The 18128-nt window shown below is 30.9% G+C and overlaps 1 protein-coding gene across 1 annotated transcript in view; it reads left to right on the top strand.

Annotated features, from left to right (window-relative positions):
- Positions 1 to 6283: 6283 nt before the first annotated feature.
- Positions 6284 to 18128, top strand: part of LOC110992221 (homeobox protein abdominal-B) — a 74617-nt gene continuing 62772 nt past the window's right edge. The window contains exon 1 of the mRNA XM_022257945.2: positions 6284 to 6403. The gene's annotated coding sequence lies outside the window, so the exon portion shown is untranslated. The remainder of the gene's footprint in view (positions 6404 to 18128) is intronic.

Here is an 18128-nt window from a genome sequence, read left to right as displayed (position 1 = left end):
AGAAGACTTAAACGCTGAAGCCACTAGGCCAATACTGCTCTAATTTGCACAAAATACTTATATTCTTTTTTTATCTGTCAAATACTCTGACATTTTGTAGCAAATTTCCCAAGTATTTTAGTTTTATATTCTACAAGTATTATAAAAATACTTACTTGATTATGTCAGACAACCGCTATAAGCTTATAGGATTTGTGTAAACAACGTCTAGACAAAACTTGCGTGCACAAACTCACAAATCGAAATAACAACTGGCCTCAAACATTAAAAACACCTTGAACTTCGTTTTCACTTTTCGCGTTCGTTTTTATTGTTTCGTACTATTATGCAAATCGTTCGGTAGCAAGGGTTCCTAAAACTTGTAAAAGTGAAACTGATGTATTGTTATCTCTTGTCACGCTGACAATGTTCAGATAAATATTTACGCATGCAAAAGAATTTTTTCTATTGCTACCGGATTGATTGTTTTTCTATGCAACCCTTTAGACATTGTTTAGAAAGGATTGCATCGGATGTGTCGAATTGGGTGTGAAAACAAATACGCCGACCTGGCCTTGTGTGTAGGCGTAGGATTAGTTTATGCATAATTTGTTAAAAATTAATGACGTATTGCGGAATACATATTAACTGCTTAAGTATTTAGGTAAGTTAATTGCCCTACAATTTACGTGAAAAAATGATACAGTAGAGGAAATAAAGGCCTTTAAAAAGAAACAATTGCCTGTCTACAACAGTTCTATTTTTAAAGCTTTTTTCAACTATACATACTTGAACATGAACAAGACTACACTTGTTCATTAAAAATATGGAAGCTGAAAGTCAGTAACAATATGCCAAGCATAGCTAATCACGTAGGCTGTCAAAGTGTGAGATCACAGTGACTATCTAAGGCTAATAATTCTATGGTGAGTCTATCTTTTGGGGTATAATATGATATACCTTTCCTGAATAACTTCGCTCAATGCATTCACTAATTAATGGGTGTCCAGTAGTTGTCTTCTATGGTTGTCTCTCAGGCTCTAATTTAAATAAAAAATACACACACATGTATCGAGTGTGTATGTGAATCTTTACAATACAACCTCACACTACATGCCTTCAAAACTTGCAAGACGATGCAGTAAATTCAAACTAAGTAAATAAATTTTAATTTAAAAGTCACATGAAGCAACGTTATTATGAATAAGTTCGAGAGTTAGAATATATTCAGATATAGTAGCCGGTCAAGTATTAAAGTTTACGACAGGGATGCGAGACGTCATAAAACTTGAAATAAATCCTATCGGGGTCCGAAGAAAAACAATCCACTTCGTATGGAATTACTTGAGATAGCCTTTGATTGTTACTATGTTTACATATTTTATTACGAGAGTTTTAGATTGCCAAGTCTCTTTAATATTACAAATAATATGGTTTATAGTATTCACTATTATGCTGAATATTTTATATTTAAAGGGTTAGTGAACTGTTATTATATGAATCTCACAAAGATGGTCGTGGAGTTTCTTTCCCATTCTTCTCCACCGAAACTACCTTTTGGAAGGGGCAACTAGAATTTATTTATATTTAACGTTTAAAAGTGCCATTTTATGTGGTCTAATTGTTATAAATGATTTTATTTGATTTGATATGAAACCTTGTAAAATGCAAATTGGTGAAGAGGCAAACAAACTTTATTATTATTATTTATTTTTTATATATATTTCTAATTTTTAATTGTCTTATAGACGCGCAAAGTGGTCTTTAGTAATAACCACCCGCTCGTAGAGATGTTAAAATATTTATAATTTTAGTAAAGTATTTTCGATTAATATGTAGGTATTATAATAATGAAATAATAATACAACAGACGAAATTCCTTACCATTACAAAATTAATTTGTGTGTTTATTTATAGTGTTTGAAACTTCAAAACCGTTTGGTAAACTCTTTTACTAAAAAAAATTCTTTTACATTCTTGATAGTTATGAATATATTTAATATAAAGGATTTACATATATGACGATACCATTAAAACTTAATAAGGCGTAGCGTTAACCAGAAACATGCACCTTTCTTACAATATATTATATATATATATAATATTACGCGACGCGTTACACGCCATTCGTGAAAAGTTGAAATTTAAAGTAAAATTTTAAAATGATTCTAATTTTACTGTATAAAAATTGTGAGATAAAAAAAATAAAATTATAAGAAAGACACGATGGCAGTAGAGTAATAAAAATAAAAAAAAAACTTTCTTTCAATCGATTACTTCGAAATATCACAGCATTTAACTGGCACTCTTTGGTATGAAGAAAAATATATTCCACGTATGCGACGTGGAATATACAATGTGAATATAATTACGTAGGAATTCATAAAAAATGCCTGTCTCTATGCAACGAATTTCCGTAGTAAGTGAGAAGGTTATTTGCAGATCGTCTTTTTTATTAAAATTATGGTTATCATTATGAGTGTAATAAATAGTTCTCTTAATATTTCCTATATACCTATAATATATTGGCTAAACATTAAAGGTTGTGCTGAGGTGCAATATCAGTTGTAAGCCGTCAGCAATTAGCGGCGCACTTTGCAAACAACGCCGGTTCAGACTATGTAGCGTTTGCAACGAAAGTTACTTTCATAATACTGACATATTATAGTAGAAATCCTGCGGCTGCATCAGTATGAACGCAATAAATTCAAAAACTATCAAACGATTTTACATGCTTTTTCCAATATTTATCTTTGATGAAGATCTTAATTCATTACCTATAATTTTAGATTAATTTGGATTAAGTAAATTGAATTTACAAACAGAGAAGGATATTCGACATTTTGACGTTTTTTGAGTATTGTGATTATAACAGTGATTTATGTTAATATATAAGTTGAATAAAACATTATTGATACCAATACCGCGATCTGAATTTGTTGAAATTATTTTTGAGGAAGCGTATTATATTTTCCAAAATCCAAAAAAACTACGAATTTTTTTTTTACTTTACTAACATGTAGTAGAAACGAAGTCGTAACCACCGGAAACATTCTTTTTTGACTACATGAATATCGTAACACACATACAAAAAGTATTATAGATGATTATATTAATTTTATACAAAAAGTTATTATAAATTATTATAATTATAGTTATTCACATATAGAAATATTAGTGCACGCTCTACTTAAAGGAGTCAACGTCTGGTAGATAATACCGGCGTACCCAGAGTTGTTGCTTTCCTAGCTAAACGATTAAGAATCGCAATACAGCGAGGAAACGCTGCCAGTGTTAAAGTGCTTGAATGACAAGACTATTTAAATTTTTTTAATTATCCGTTTATATTTTTTTATTAATATTACTGTGTCGGTTAAGAATATGATAAATACTGGATATTTGTGTTGGAAATAAATCGAGATTGAAATAATAAAACATACAATATATTATATCAACACATTTTATTTAAAACATCCACTAAGGGTCGATTAAAAATGTCAGAGCAATATAAACGTAAGCCATTGTATGTATACTATAATGAATGAAAAAGGATTTTTTGTTGGTAAATCTTTTTGTCTGATGATACGATTTTGTAGGAGAGGGAACAGAGTCAATATTCTTAAGAATGTGGCACGCGTAGACATTCTAACATACGATATATGTTTGTATGTCTAGGCCACAACGGGTTTAACGAATTTTGCATAACCGTTAGTGTTTACATTGAATCCGTTGTATTTCCTCAACTCACTGTATACTTAAAATCTATCAAATAAAATCATATTTGTAAAGTTTTTTTATTATAAAACTTTATTACAATAGTCTTTAAATGTCAAGACAAATATTTTTTTGCTTCGGTTTTTCTCTATCCAATGTGCAAGTTATAAGAAATATAAGAATTTTAAAATTCAAATACCAAATATTATAAGTAGAATTTGATACTCTATTATCTATGGGCAAATGGGCAAGAGCCTAAGCAGACTTTAAATGATACTACCGCTGTAAGTGTCTATACCTTGCCAGATGGTTCGCAAGGGCCTTGTACGAATAGGTACCTACTCCATTTCTCGAAGGATCCTCGTCAAATTGATACGGAAATATATTGGTGGTGGCTGGTTGGAAAGACGGACGTAGAGGTGATAGAAGTTGAATTTTGTGTTTTGCCTCAATACTGATACTACTAACCTCAAACATGTCTCTTCTAGAAATGCGCTATTCCTAAGTTTGAAATTACTTATATACTTTTGTTTATGATGTCCTATAAAATTTATGACTACCACTACCAGTAGGACTTCTAGATTCATACAGAGTCCAGAGCTCCTTCGGGAATATAACCTTACCAAGCACCAAGTGACTTTGTTTCCTTATTAAATTATAAGTTGTAAATGTTTAATTCAATTTTATTACCTTTTATGGTAGACTGACGATGCATTGTTGATTTACTAAGTGCATTTTCTAGTTTTAAGTAAATACAAATTGATAGCACTTAATTTTTTTGTCTATAATGATAATTGCATCCGCCTTTATAATTGGTGTAAAAAGTTTTAATATAGACTTAGTAAGCCTAATTGTACTGAAGAGTTTGTTCCTTGGTTGAGCCATAGAACGAATCATCGAAGAAAAATCGACCATAGAATATATATATATATAATATAATATATATAGTAATATAATCATTATTATATTACTAAATAGTGTATTTATTAAGGAATGTTGTGCGCTGTACATAAGACGCAGGAGTAAAGAAATGTGTTGCACAAACAGGAGTAGTTATTTCTTTTCAAGAATATCATTGATATTCTCCATAAAAAAATATTTTGGGCGGGCGGAAAATAGTACAGGACGAATTTCATTAGATATTTTTAAGTACTAACTGCCCCCACTAACTTCATTTCTCCTTATTGTGTTTTTTATGTAGCCTATATTTTCAGTACATACAAACATGAAACATTTTGTTATGTTGCCTCAGAGAATGTTCGGAAAAACTACTGCTACAGGTAATAATTCTCACTTGACAGTTGGGTTAACACCAAATAGAGGTCATATAATTGTTCTCTAGTCGGTGGCCGCTTCATCATTATACCATTACATAAAAGCAAGCCATTAAATGATAATAAACACCTAAATTGTTGTTGGAAAAAAGATAATGATTTTTATAAACCTACATTATTTCAGCTTTGTGAATCTACTTGATAAGATTTGTTTGTTTTAGCTTTAGTGGACTAAAGTGTTTTATTCAAGTCTACATAAATCATATTTGAGATTCACTTGTTCTTTTTTGATCTCGTAATTTGCGTTAAAGTATAATGCACTACAAAACTACTCTACGGCATGTTTACTATCTATGAACTCTTACTGTAATGTCAAACTGTATAAGGACACACCATTTGAATTTAGAACACATAAATTGAACAGGAAAGAAAATAAATATCTATTAAATATAGATTTGAATTTAGAATTATATTCACGTAGTGTTTCCGAATTACTGGCTGCTATGTTTTTTTATGTTTATAGGCCCATAGAGCAGGGAGTCACAGTCGGCTTGGCGGCTTTCTACAGAGTATGTTATCTGATTGAGATTATAATAATTTGACCACGATGGGTAAGTTTTACAGCTAACGGCACAAGTGCTGCTAATTATTGTCGGCATAGATACTGAGAGCGGGACTTCGTTTATTGCTGATATCTTACATATCGTAGATACAGTGTTTGAGAAAACGTTATAATATATCTTATTTTGTAGATATACAATTCGATATCTAAAAATACTACCTATGCTTAGTGCTAAGCACCTACCAGAACCATTAATAATAATAACTAAAAAACACTTAAGATACAGGATTATGAGACAATTGTATCGATAATAATATGTCCACTTTTTGATGTCACGGCTTTGAACTCTGAGGTCCGGCGTTTAAACTATACGTATATATAGGTGCTATAGTGATGTATAAGCAGGTAGTTTAAAAGTACGAACTTATGCTGCTAACGAAGACTCGTATATGATATCTGTCTGTACTCGAATAATTATATTACTACCTATTTATTCTAAAAGTATTGACATAATAGCGTTCATCGGTTCGCGGTGAATTTTCGTTAAAAGAATAATTTAGATTAAGAATAGTTTAGTCATGCCATGCAAGATATATTCGTTCTTATAAACAAGCACTCAACACATGGGGTATCTAACAGCGAGTCGAATTTGAGATGAGGGATGAGTTTCATCGGCGCGCGCTTGCTAGTTTGAATTTCGAACGCGGTCGCACAGTGTGCTCGTAGCTCCGCCCGCCAGCCGCATAACGCCGAACGAACCCGCTCTGAACGGCCGCACCAACTCGCGCGTATAGTGTAATTAATTTACAACCAGTAAAAGTGATGATAGTTAATCGACTATAAATCTGTGCAGTGTTGTGTTCGCGTGTCGCAGGTAAGTGATAATTGATAAACGGTGTTTGAGAAACAAATATAGAAACAATTGCGGCATCTTTGGGCGCCGTGTTTGTCTTAAATTGCTGGTTCGTTATTTGTGTATATGTTGTTTCCTAAATACCAATTGGATTGTTAGCCTTAACTGCCAAATAATACTAGCCTTTTAAATTTACACTATCAAGTTCAAGTGTTGTCAGATATTTTAGGTTTCCTACCTAAGCTATAAGACGCACGTAAACACAAATTTATTTGTGTAGCTACCAGATTATAAAAAATGAGAATATTTAGCTCTCTTTAAATTACAAAACATTTTAAGACCTTTAAACTGATATGAAATATCAAATATAAATCTTTTTTTTTGACGTTCATAAGTGTATATTATGTTACCTATATGAATAAATGATTTTTGATTTAAAAAAAAAGCTATATGTTATAAAAGTACCTAATTATATTTTTTCTCTGAATTTATGAGTATTAAATAATTAGTTTTATATACCTTACGGTTAGCTATATAAATTAAAAGGTTATCGACCTTTCTATATACGTAATCACAATACATTGATATGCAGAGTAATATCTACAAAACGTTATTAGAATTGACCCCCAGAGTCGCTTTACTACTCCGATGTTGCGTAAGATTTCTCATCTACAACTTGGGTGTCTTTATGTCAAGATATATAAAACATCATAAACCAGCGCTTTTCAGAAGTAAATTTTAATTTTGAACCTTATGTCCAGTGCCCTAAGGTCGTGTGAATGCGGAATGAATAGGTTCGATGCACGTGGGTTAAACAACGTTATATGACTTTATGGTTGATATTATTCATTTAGCGAATCGTGATAGACGGATATAAATGATTTATGATTGTTGTTTGTATTGATTATTTAGTACCTTGTTTGTATACATGTTTGAATCATGGCCTAGATCAACGTGGAGTAAAAGTATGAACCGAGCCAGTTCTAAGAGTCGAAAGCATCTACGGCCTTTTCTTTAAACTCATTGTATATAGTGAAATACATACTACTATAATAGCTTTTGGTAAGGTAATTTATTTAAATTAAGATAATTATTATAATGTGAGGCCAAATAGTTTGTATTAAAATTAATTGGAAATATATATTTTTTTTGTTTTGTTGACTGTAATTGATTAAATTACATATTATTAATTGAAACACCTAATATTGTAGTGACTCAGTTTACCCACTTATACGCCCATTTGGTTCGATATGTGTTTGTGAGACATACCTACTGATTAGACAACTAAACATCAATTAATTACTATAATAAAGGAAAAAATAGGAATAGGTATAGTTACCTAATGCAATTAAAGACAACCATCGATCATCATTCAATCAATCAATACAGATAAATCATCTTGATAAAATTAAGAGACTAAGGGCCTGTTTCACAATGTCCGGATAAGTTCTAAATAAGCTATTTATTACTTATTGGTAGGATAAGTAGTATTTTTGCGCTTCGACGTACGACTGTCAGATAGCGCTATACGTCATGAAATTCGAAGTATCTTATTTGGAACTTTTATATTTCGAATAATTTATGTGTTGCATAGCTATTTGGCACTTTATCCATACATTGTGAAACAGGCCCTAAATATGAACCATGTATATAATTTAGACGTACCTATAAGAAGTTGGTAGACAGAACATAAATACATAGAGCATAAAATTTTAATTGTAATGTTATATATCTTTAAAATATTGATGGTAGAAAATTTTATTCAGTAATAATTTTGTTACGTCTAAAATAATTTTTTCACAATATCAGTGTATCGTTTATTAATGTTTCATTACTATTTAAGTAAGTTCTGAAACATGAAGTTAAAATTTCAGTCTATATTTAGTCGGTAGCTCTGAGAATCCTGGTCATCAAGGAAACGTCTGGAGCGGAAGATCTGGTTTCACCTATTTCTGTCCAGCGCCTGTCTTGAACGGTCCACCTGATTGATGAACAGTCAACTTGCCTCGTGATATCAATCATGATCAGTATCTCCAAGTTCTCTTTTGTATGGCCTAAATATGATATTGTATGGCGAAAATATCGATTAAAACGCATGTAGTATAGGTACATGAGAACAAGGCTAGTCTAGAACATACATACAATATAAGCATATAGGGTACAGTAATAGCAGACAGAGGGCCAAGTTAATTTCCCGCTTAGTTAAGTTTATGGCGCGCCGCTGATTGGATATTGATTAGAACCACCGTTTCACCAGTAAATGGTGATTTTTGTAAAATAACATCGTACAAATACAAATTTACACTCACTACGAGATTGTAATTACCGATGTAAGCTTTACGAGTCCCCTTGATTAAATAAAACATGGCATTAAATCGTTTTTAAATGGAATTTGTAATGGTTTTACGTGGTAACTAGTTTTGTTGCGTTTTATTGAGATTTTTACTTACGTAGGTATCTTTTGTTAAGAAGTTTCAATACAGGACATATTTGATTTAAAGAAAACAATTTTTTTTTCGGATTGAAACTATGTATTATTGTAAACATTACCTATAATTATTTAACATAATTTTATATTTATCCGAAGTTTCGCGTGCTTACGGTGACACGGTGACACGGTGACACCGTGACCACGCACGCTGTAAAATAATTATAAGTTTACAATATCACTACATATTATAAAACAAAGTCGCTTTCTCTGTCCCTATGTCCCTTTGTATACTTAAATCTTTGAAACTACGCAACGGATTTTGATGCGGTAATAGATAGAGTGATTCAAGAGAAAGGTTTATATGTATAATAACATCCATTAAATAGTGGAGATGTACTGTTATTTTTGAGGTTTCTAATGTGATGTCGTAAATAATTATATACCGCTTACATTGCAAACGCAGGCTGAACCCTACGAGTTTTATCAAAATAATGTGCTAAGTATTGTACAGATTGAAAAGGTCTACAGAAAAGTCCGTGATGGTATATGTTTATCTCTTATGGATAACCCACATTTTTATATACAACGTTCACAGATTTTCTGTAGTGTATTTAGTATCAGCATTGCACCCGTGCGAAGCCGGGGCGGGTCGCTAGTAATTTAATATAGTATACAACTAGGCTGATCGATTTTTGGATTCCCTGTTTTAGTTCTTTGAAAGGAAGGGAAGTGAGCATCATAGAAACAGCTTTCGGATGCTTACACAAATACCCTCAGAATAATTAATGTCACTAAAATATATGTATGCAATTCATTTGTATGAAGATTTGGCTATTCAATTATTACTTTTAACAAAAATACAAAGAAAGGATATTTAACTTGACATATCGTGAATTATAATTTTCGTGTTATTTTTTATTTACAAATTATATTTATCATTAAAGCTTTATTTATGAATCCATACAAAAATTAGTTTACATTCGGCTACTAGCTATCATCTAGTTGTGTTAGTATACCTAAGTTACAAAAAAAAACTTAATTTAATACTAAAACAACTTTTTAGAAGGCTTGTATTTATACGGCCCATTTTACGGTAAAAACCTCCTTCATATTTTTATAATTCTCTTTGTCTTGAGCAACTTTCATCCAGTTTTTCCCGCTAGTTCCATAACGTCATCCATCCTTTTCTTTTATCGCCCTATAAATCTCTTTTCAGTAGGTCCAGTCCTTAGAGTCTATCCATTATTATTCCGCGTTCTAGAAATGTGCCTATTCCTAAGTATATATTATTTGTTAATTTTGTTTTCTTACGAATATCAACATTATTCCAATTAATTATTGAAACTATTTATAACGGTAAAAAAACTATTTTTTGTGATTTTCTGATTGTAAACTTATCGATTACAGCAAGGAAGTGCGGTCATATAATTACTGTTGCGTTTATACCTTTACCTGTGATTACAGTCTAGACTTGAGCTAAAATTACTATGCAAATTAGTATGGTCTATAATAATATAGTACAAGAAGTTATCTAAATGTAATTTAATATTTAATTGTTTATAATTAACCTCTGTTGAATGTCAGGATAAATGTAAAGTTAAATAATATTTAAAACCTAAATAACCGGCTTACGCAGTTCCTGCCCCGTTTCTTATTCAGTTTTTATATCATGTGATTCCAAAATTATTCCACATAACCGTATTAGCTATTAAAAGTACAGCTTCGGAGCTAAAACTTAATAAAGTTACAGAAAATATAGCATACAAAATACCTATTTGGGAAAATAAAGGCGCAATCTAAAAGAAGATGCATAACGCTAAATAAATTGAATCAAGAGCACAACATACACACTTGCTTAGTTTACTTTTACACCATCACACAACACACCCGAAAAAAGTATTACCTAGTAAATGTATTTAACATTTTTTTAATGATTTTGTTCCTTCTAAAGTTTCGGAAATATTTAAACAATTTTGTATATGTTTTGCAGTCTATATTTGGTACATCGTTCTACAAAGATTTATAGGTGTTTTGTGTTGAATTTAAATTATGACAGATATAGGTCAAAGGTGCCTAGTTATATTTTAATTTTTAAACGTACGTATATTTAATACCTATATGAATAAAATAAAGTGAACCATACCTATATGATACTTACGTAGAGATAATTATAAATGAAATTCATTACAACATTAGGTAACGTTTACATGTGTCATACTGGATATACACTTTTTTTTAAACCTTGATTTTGTCCATATTACCTATTAGAACATAATAGACACTTTGCGTACAATCTTCAACTTTATACGAAATATCTAAATTCCTTAAAGCCAATGAACTACCTATCAGAATATTTTTTGTCAAATAAAAGCGCGGTCCCTTACTATACAACGTATTGAGAATCCATGCATAATTTAGTACTATTATCTTGACACCCCAAACCAATGAGGTAGCTTCGATTCAAAGATGGCAGAACAGAAGGCGGAGTAGGCGGAGCTTAAGCACGGCCCTTTACAAATGGCGCCGAAATCGACCAATGCCAATACAGATAATACAATCTTTGAACTGTCAAGTTTGTGAATAATTTATGTTTTTAAAATTTTATGAATGAAATTTTTAGAATAGCTTTTTAGTTTTTATGAATGATTTTTTTCCATTTTGTGGATGCGTGGTAGTATAAGCTTATTATCAATGTTACATTTATTTATTTTTTACAAGTAAAAAGCTAAGTACTAAGCAAGCTTAACACTTTACTAAAACATCCATTCGCATGCTGTAATATCTATAAATTATGATTTCAAATTTCCATAACATAACATTATTATTTAGTGCACAATAAAAATGTATTATTATGTATCAAATGAAGTGTAGGTATGGATATTTGCAGCATCATTTAAGTGACAATATTATGATTTGAAATTTAATGACCCTAAAATTAAAACAAACTGTCTTTAGTTAGTCGCCATTAGTGCCATCTATTACTTTTAATTAATTAAATTTACTTCTAAGGAAAGTAGTTAAAAATACTCTACATCTTATTGTGATGATGTAGTTTTTTTATAGATGTCAGTGTTACGACCACCTACAAAATGCTTAGAAGTACAGATAAGATATAATAGATGGCGCTATTTTGGTTTCAACAGTTTTTATTCTCATACAGAAGATGGCGCTGTATAGAATAATAATTTGGTAGCATCTACTAAACTGCTGCACGCTAATAATTACTGATCAAATATTACATAATATGCACATGTTTTATTTGATTTACTTTTCAGAAAGTATACGGTCGTTGTATTTTCATCAATATATTTTCGTTTTTTAACCCTCCAGTTACTAAAGTAATAGGTACTAAGCGTTAAAGTGAATTGAATATTTTGGTTAATAGGCAACAGCTATTAAACTTTACAAAACGAAATGAATTTAATTAAAGTAACTCATTTGACGTGATTTGACACGAAAATGTGAAAAACTTATTATAGACTGTTGAACGCGCTTTTTGTCCACGCTTCCGCCTAATATCTGTAGGTATAGGTGATTTTGATTTTGAAGTACATAAGTACTTATCTACAGCATCGAAACTATTATTTTGAAATCTCTCTATTATTAAACAAGTTTTAACTTCGAGAATATGAATTCAGGAAATAATGAGTTACTCTATTAATTTACCATTAAAGAACTCACATTTGTGTATCAAATTATGAATCAAAATCTAATATTCCGCTATATTTTCTTTGTTGAATAGCTTGTACTTTCGCGATGTTACCAGAACCGAATATATTTACTTAATAGTAAAATAGGTTAAAAATAAGCTTTAATTTAATATGCATTCGTTATGCTCTGCTGCTTCCATCACCCTAAGCATATTATTCATCAACCCGAAGTTTCTGAGTTCAATCAATCAATCAATCAAAATATCTTTATTCATACAGGTCAACAAGTACACTTATGAACGTCAAAAAACTACAATTTTTTCTACTTCTTTGCGTTAAATGTTAACGCTTGTTTATAAGGTAGGTACCTACTAAAAGCATTATTTAAGTTGTACTTACTAATCAGAATGAATCTTTGCAATCTAAAGGCAATAAATTATTATTAACAGTACAAGAAATTTGTTAGCTTTATTAATTAGACAGCAAACAGTCTTATTGGTAACTATCGATATCTTTTAAGCAACGCTAGCGGGGCTATTAATTATAATAATACTAGTAATAACTAAACAATTACTTTAATAAAATTAACTCTTAATGTGCATGAAATTTTTTAGTTTTTTTAAATAACAATAATTCAATGGCGCTTCGACTGTCATATTGCTTTGTCTTGGGAGTTTACTTCTGTTTCAATTTTGACTGGTTTATATTTCGATGTCGATATATAGGGTCCGTGCTGCCTCACAAATTTTCCCTTTAATGTACGTAAGTTTAAAGTTCGTACAAAAATAAGTAATCGGTCAATATATTTTTATTATTACATATCCACCTATAACAAGAATAACTAAACGCATACCCCAATTATTTGGATAAGAATTCATAATCTAATCTTAGTCCTCGTAAGATATGAAACGCGTAAAAGCTTTAGCCACTCAACTGTATAACTACGTACGCATACCTAACCAAGATAGGAGCAAACAATAGATGTAGGCACGAACGTATACATTTACTCTAAAATCACACTTATTGGTTTGAAATACAGAATATTTTAGGTTAAATAATTTTCCCCTTTACGGCCAGGGAGAATGGGGTGGCTACATTTATTGATCGTCAGCCATTTTAGATTCGCGCATGCTCGTCGCAAACTTAATTTCCTTTTAAGGTAATTGCAGAGATGGCGCTGCTAATTTTATTTTAATTACATTGGGTCCCTTTGTAGGGAACTGTAATTATTTTATACTTACGTAAGTGAATGCGCAATTCTGTTGGAATTTCTATTACCACTAGTTCTCAAGAATATAATCCCGTTAGTGTATATATGGTAAAGATATATCAAAATAAATCATTCATAGTCTGTATATTTACCATAAATATATATATATACACACTTTTGTAGCTTTAGTAGGACAAAAAAGTCCGTGATTTTTTTTATATTAGTAACAAAATTAATTATACTTATGTCTTGTTACACTATGAATATCAACAAACATAACGTCTTCTTCTACTGGAGCCACTTTATTGCTAAAGGTTGGCTGTTAATAACTACAATGTTTTGTTTAATATACAAATATCATTTGTATATACTACTTTGAATGACTACAAACATAAACATTCCATTTAAAATACTACTTTAAATCAAAACCTAACATTGTTGTATTATAAGATACTAGTCCATACGTTGTAATTATTATTATCGCGTCCACTGTCACCATGTTGAAGGTACATTATTCTATTATACATTATCAATGAGGGCTTGCAGGTGTTTTTAAATGTGGTAAAATATATGGGCAATGGATAAGTTCAAGGTTAGATAAAAACGGTATACCTACGTAAGTTTTATTTATCCCTACAGATTGTTTTATATGAGTATTTAAACTAATTCAAATCCAATTATTCAAGCCATATCATTTGGTTGGTGACGAAATTAAACTAAGGTAAATAATAGTTTTTCACCCGGTGACCGAGGCTGCTTTAGTGGAATGGAGTTGTCAAGGATCTCGAAGTCATAGGTATTCAAAGTTCAAAGCCAGAAGCACTAAATATATCGAGGAGGCTAAAGCTCTCAAGGCTGTATAGTTAGTGATGATGATACCTATTGAACTGATGATGATGATGATACTTAATAGTTTAAAAACCTGTGTCTAATATTATATTTCTTAAAAGATATTCTATGTTTAAACAATTTAACTATACTAGAAAATGCCTGCGAAAGCTTGTGATTTGTGAAGAGTTTAATGCAATTCAGAAACAAGTCTGAAGTCACAATCAACGATCTAGAAAACGTTTCAACTGATTAAGATTAGATTACTTCACCTAAGTTTACTTTCCTGTACTTCCACATATATTTTAAATTTTATTTCCATTAAAACAATATTAATCCAATCATACCTTTCTTAACTGCGAATAAAATAAGGCTGCAGACGTCAATTAAACCTTTAATAATTTATGCACGCCGTAAAAATGATAATAATATTGTAAGTCGAATTTTTTAAAATACACAAGATACTTTTAAGAATATACTTGAAAGTTTTTTATTGATATCACATTTTATCGATTATTTACGGTGAACATTTTGTATAACTGCATTTTCAGGTTTGTAAATGCTGTTTTTGTATGCATTTTACGAGCTGCAATCAAATACGTGTAGGCTTTATATTATGCCATGTAAAATAACGTAGATTCGAGTAGGAAGTCTGATTATATATATACAATTTTAATGTTGTATATCAACATTTATTTATATATACACAGTATCACAAATAAATTATGTACCTACTATATATATTCAATAAGTACATTTGCCTTTTATTAAAGCGGATGTGTAGGTGCTTATAAAGTCTAGACTACGCGCGAAATATCAGGAAAGTTAAACACAAAATAAAAAAATTAAATAGCACGTATCTCTAGTTTATTAAATTAAGACGAAATTCTGTTAGGTATAGCGCTAAGATTGCGACCGACGGCAAACTGCCGTCGGTATCGTTGTGTGTTAAGATAAAAAAGCCAAAGAAGAATAAATATTTACCGGAATCATTTAAATGCCGCTTTACATTTTAAGTAGAATTGCATAATCAAACGTATTTTAAAATAATCTACATGAATTGATAATTGCTAGCTTTTCTCTATTTGTAAATTCTTCAATTATTAAATAATCATAAATACATTTATTTTTTGATAACAAATAATTGGGCAGAAAAACAATTATATTTTTTTAGCAACCAGTTTTATGGTTAGTTTGACATATTCCACCTGTATTTCAGCCCATTCTCCTCTATTCTGTGCTAGCAATGATCATTTAAATCAGCTGAAATTTATTTTACTGAAACTGATACACCAAAATGATATCGACTCAAATAATTTTTATAACCACTAATTTTTATTGTTAAAAATGTCTTCATACATAATTAAAACAGTCTCAAATCTATATAAGCTTACTGAATTTTTTATCATGGAAATTCATGAAGTATTGATACTACCAGCACTTAAAACCGTATTTCCTTAAAAATAAAAGCACCTTATGCTAAGTGGTTAGGTTACTTAAGAAAAGATATATGTTCCTTATTAAATAATATTAAATTAAATTGTCTAAATAAAGAAAATAAATAAAAATAAAAATCGGTGGCTCGACAACGTTCTGTTTCACATCTAGGAATCAGATTTCTATATCTATTCCATGATCATATGATTAATTATCTAATATGCAAGTGGGTGATCCTGTGCCTGACACACGCCGTCAACTTTTTGTGTCTAAGGTTAGCCAGTTTCCTCACAATGTTTTTTATCACCGTTCGAGAGAATGATAAATGCACACATAGAAAATCAATTGATACACAGCCGGAGATCAAACCTATCACCTCAGGGATGAGAGTCTCACGCTGAAGCCACTAGGGCCAACATTGATAATTACTACTCTTCCTACCAATTAATTACTTTTCTACCTATTTTCCTTAAACAAAAAACCTTGTTTAACAAAACACAGAACTTTATATAAAAACCCTTATATACATTGAGATCGTCGTTCTCATCACGTGCTCCCGGTAATAAAAGTGATGCCTCAGGAGAAAATGCTTTTCCGTAACTTTCTTTTTGCTTTTATACACTTTTCTTTTACGTCCCCGTCGGGAAAACGTGACGGTTATTTCTAAGAAAATTCCTTATGTCTCTGGTATTTTGACCTTCATTTGGATTTATGAGGGTCTATATGTGAATTTTTTGGACTAAAAGATTTTCATTATTCTGTGTATTTTTATGTTGTGTTTATAATTTCAAAGAAAATATATATATAAATATGAAAAAAACGGGATTTTATACGCTTAGACTTTCAATATAAAAAAGAGATGAGTAAAATTAAATAAAGGATATCAAAGTTTCATCATGGTTTGTCGAGCAGAATATGAACTCCCACCCGTATCACTTCGACGTGCGCCGTTACACAACTAAGCATTTTTAAAGCAGTAGCTACTGCAGCAGTACTACCAAACCAATTCGACTAAGGGTCCTTGAAGAGCGTACCAATACTTAGAAAGGTAACTTCTGGCATTAAGTGTGTCCATGGGCGGCGGTACTGCGTAACATAAAGTGAGGTTCCTACCCGTTGTCCCCTATTCTATATAAAAAAGATTAATAGTTTTAAATTTAATCATGCAAAATCACTTATTAGTAAGTTTTACAATGGTCAAACTTTAATAGAATAAAGATATTATAACAATGAAATGCAACGTCATTTGAAGTTTTTCAAAGTGTTAGCACAGTGAAAGCTTTCATAACTTACATACATATACATCTCGATAAAATCAACATAGTCTAGTAGGAGGGATTCCTTAATATATTCGCAAACACCGTATACAATTTAGTCGCAAGCGGTAATTAAAATAGGCTTCAACATAGCATTAAGCGTGAGATTAGGGGGCCTTGTATAATTCAAATGTAACCCTTTTATGATCAAGTCGGCGGTGGGTCGGGCCCGATGCAATAATTAAAACCTCTCAGAGTGACATTTATGCTGATGCGAGGACCCCGGCTTAATGATGGGGCGGGCTGTTTGACCGAATCCACGGGATCCCTTAATTATCATTTCCCAACCAGGCATTACTAAGATCTGTATTGAACACTAAATTTAAGAGGACGGCCCATTAAGTTTATTATGTTATAAAAAATTATAATTTAACTTATGTAATATACCTATGAAAAATTAAATTATAAAACATTAACAATGCAATATTTATTAATTTATACTAAACTAATTTTTCATAGCAAAATGAACCTTGATTGTATTTCATGTCTTCATATTGTCTTTCAAATTGGAATAAATGTAGATTGTTTAGATCCAAGATAGACATTAGAGACATTGACTCTACTATCAATTACCAAATGAATTTTTGAAATGTCACATTTTATGCATATGAGATTTACACAAGTGAAGTATGATGCTTTAATCTTCCATACTATCTCTGTAACTTCGCACCACAAGCATGACAAAGATTCCACCTAGAACAAACAACTGCATCATTAAGTGAATTCATTAAGTCGGTTAAAATGTAACTGGGGTTATAACAAAGGTCTAAAAGTCTTGTGATAAAACTCGTGAGAGCCAAGTAAGAGTAATCGAATGTTTTAAACTAAAGAAAGTTTCAAAGGGATCAGTGTCATCTCTTTTTGTCAATCTGTG

This window comes from Pieris rapae, chromosome 8, assembly GCF_905147795.1.
Source record: "Pieris rapae chromosome 8, ilPieRapa1.1, whole genome shotgun sequence".
NCBI lineage: Eukaryota > Metazoa > Arthropoda > Insecta > Lepidoptera > Pieridae > Pieris > Pieris rapae.
The sequence above is the reverse complement of the archived record's forward strand: the minus strand, read 5'-3'. Positions and strand labels throughout refer to the sequence as shown.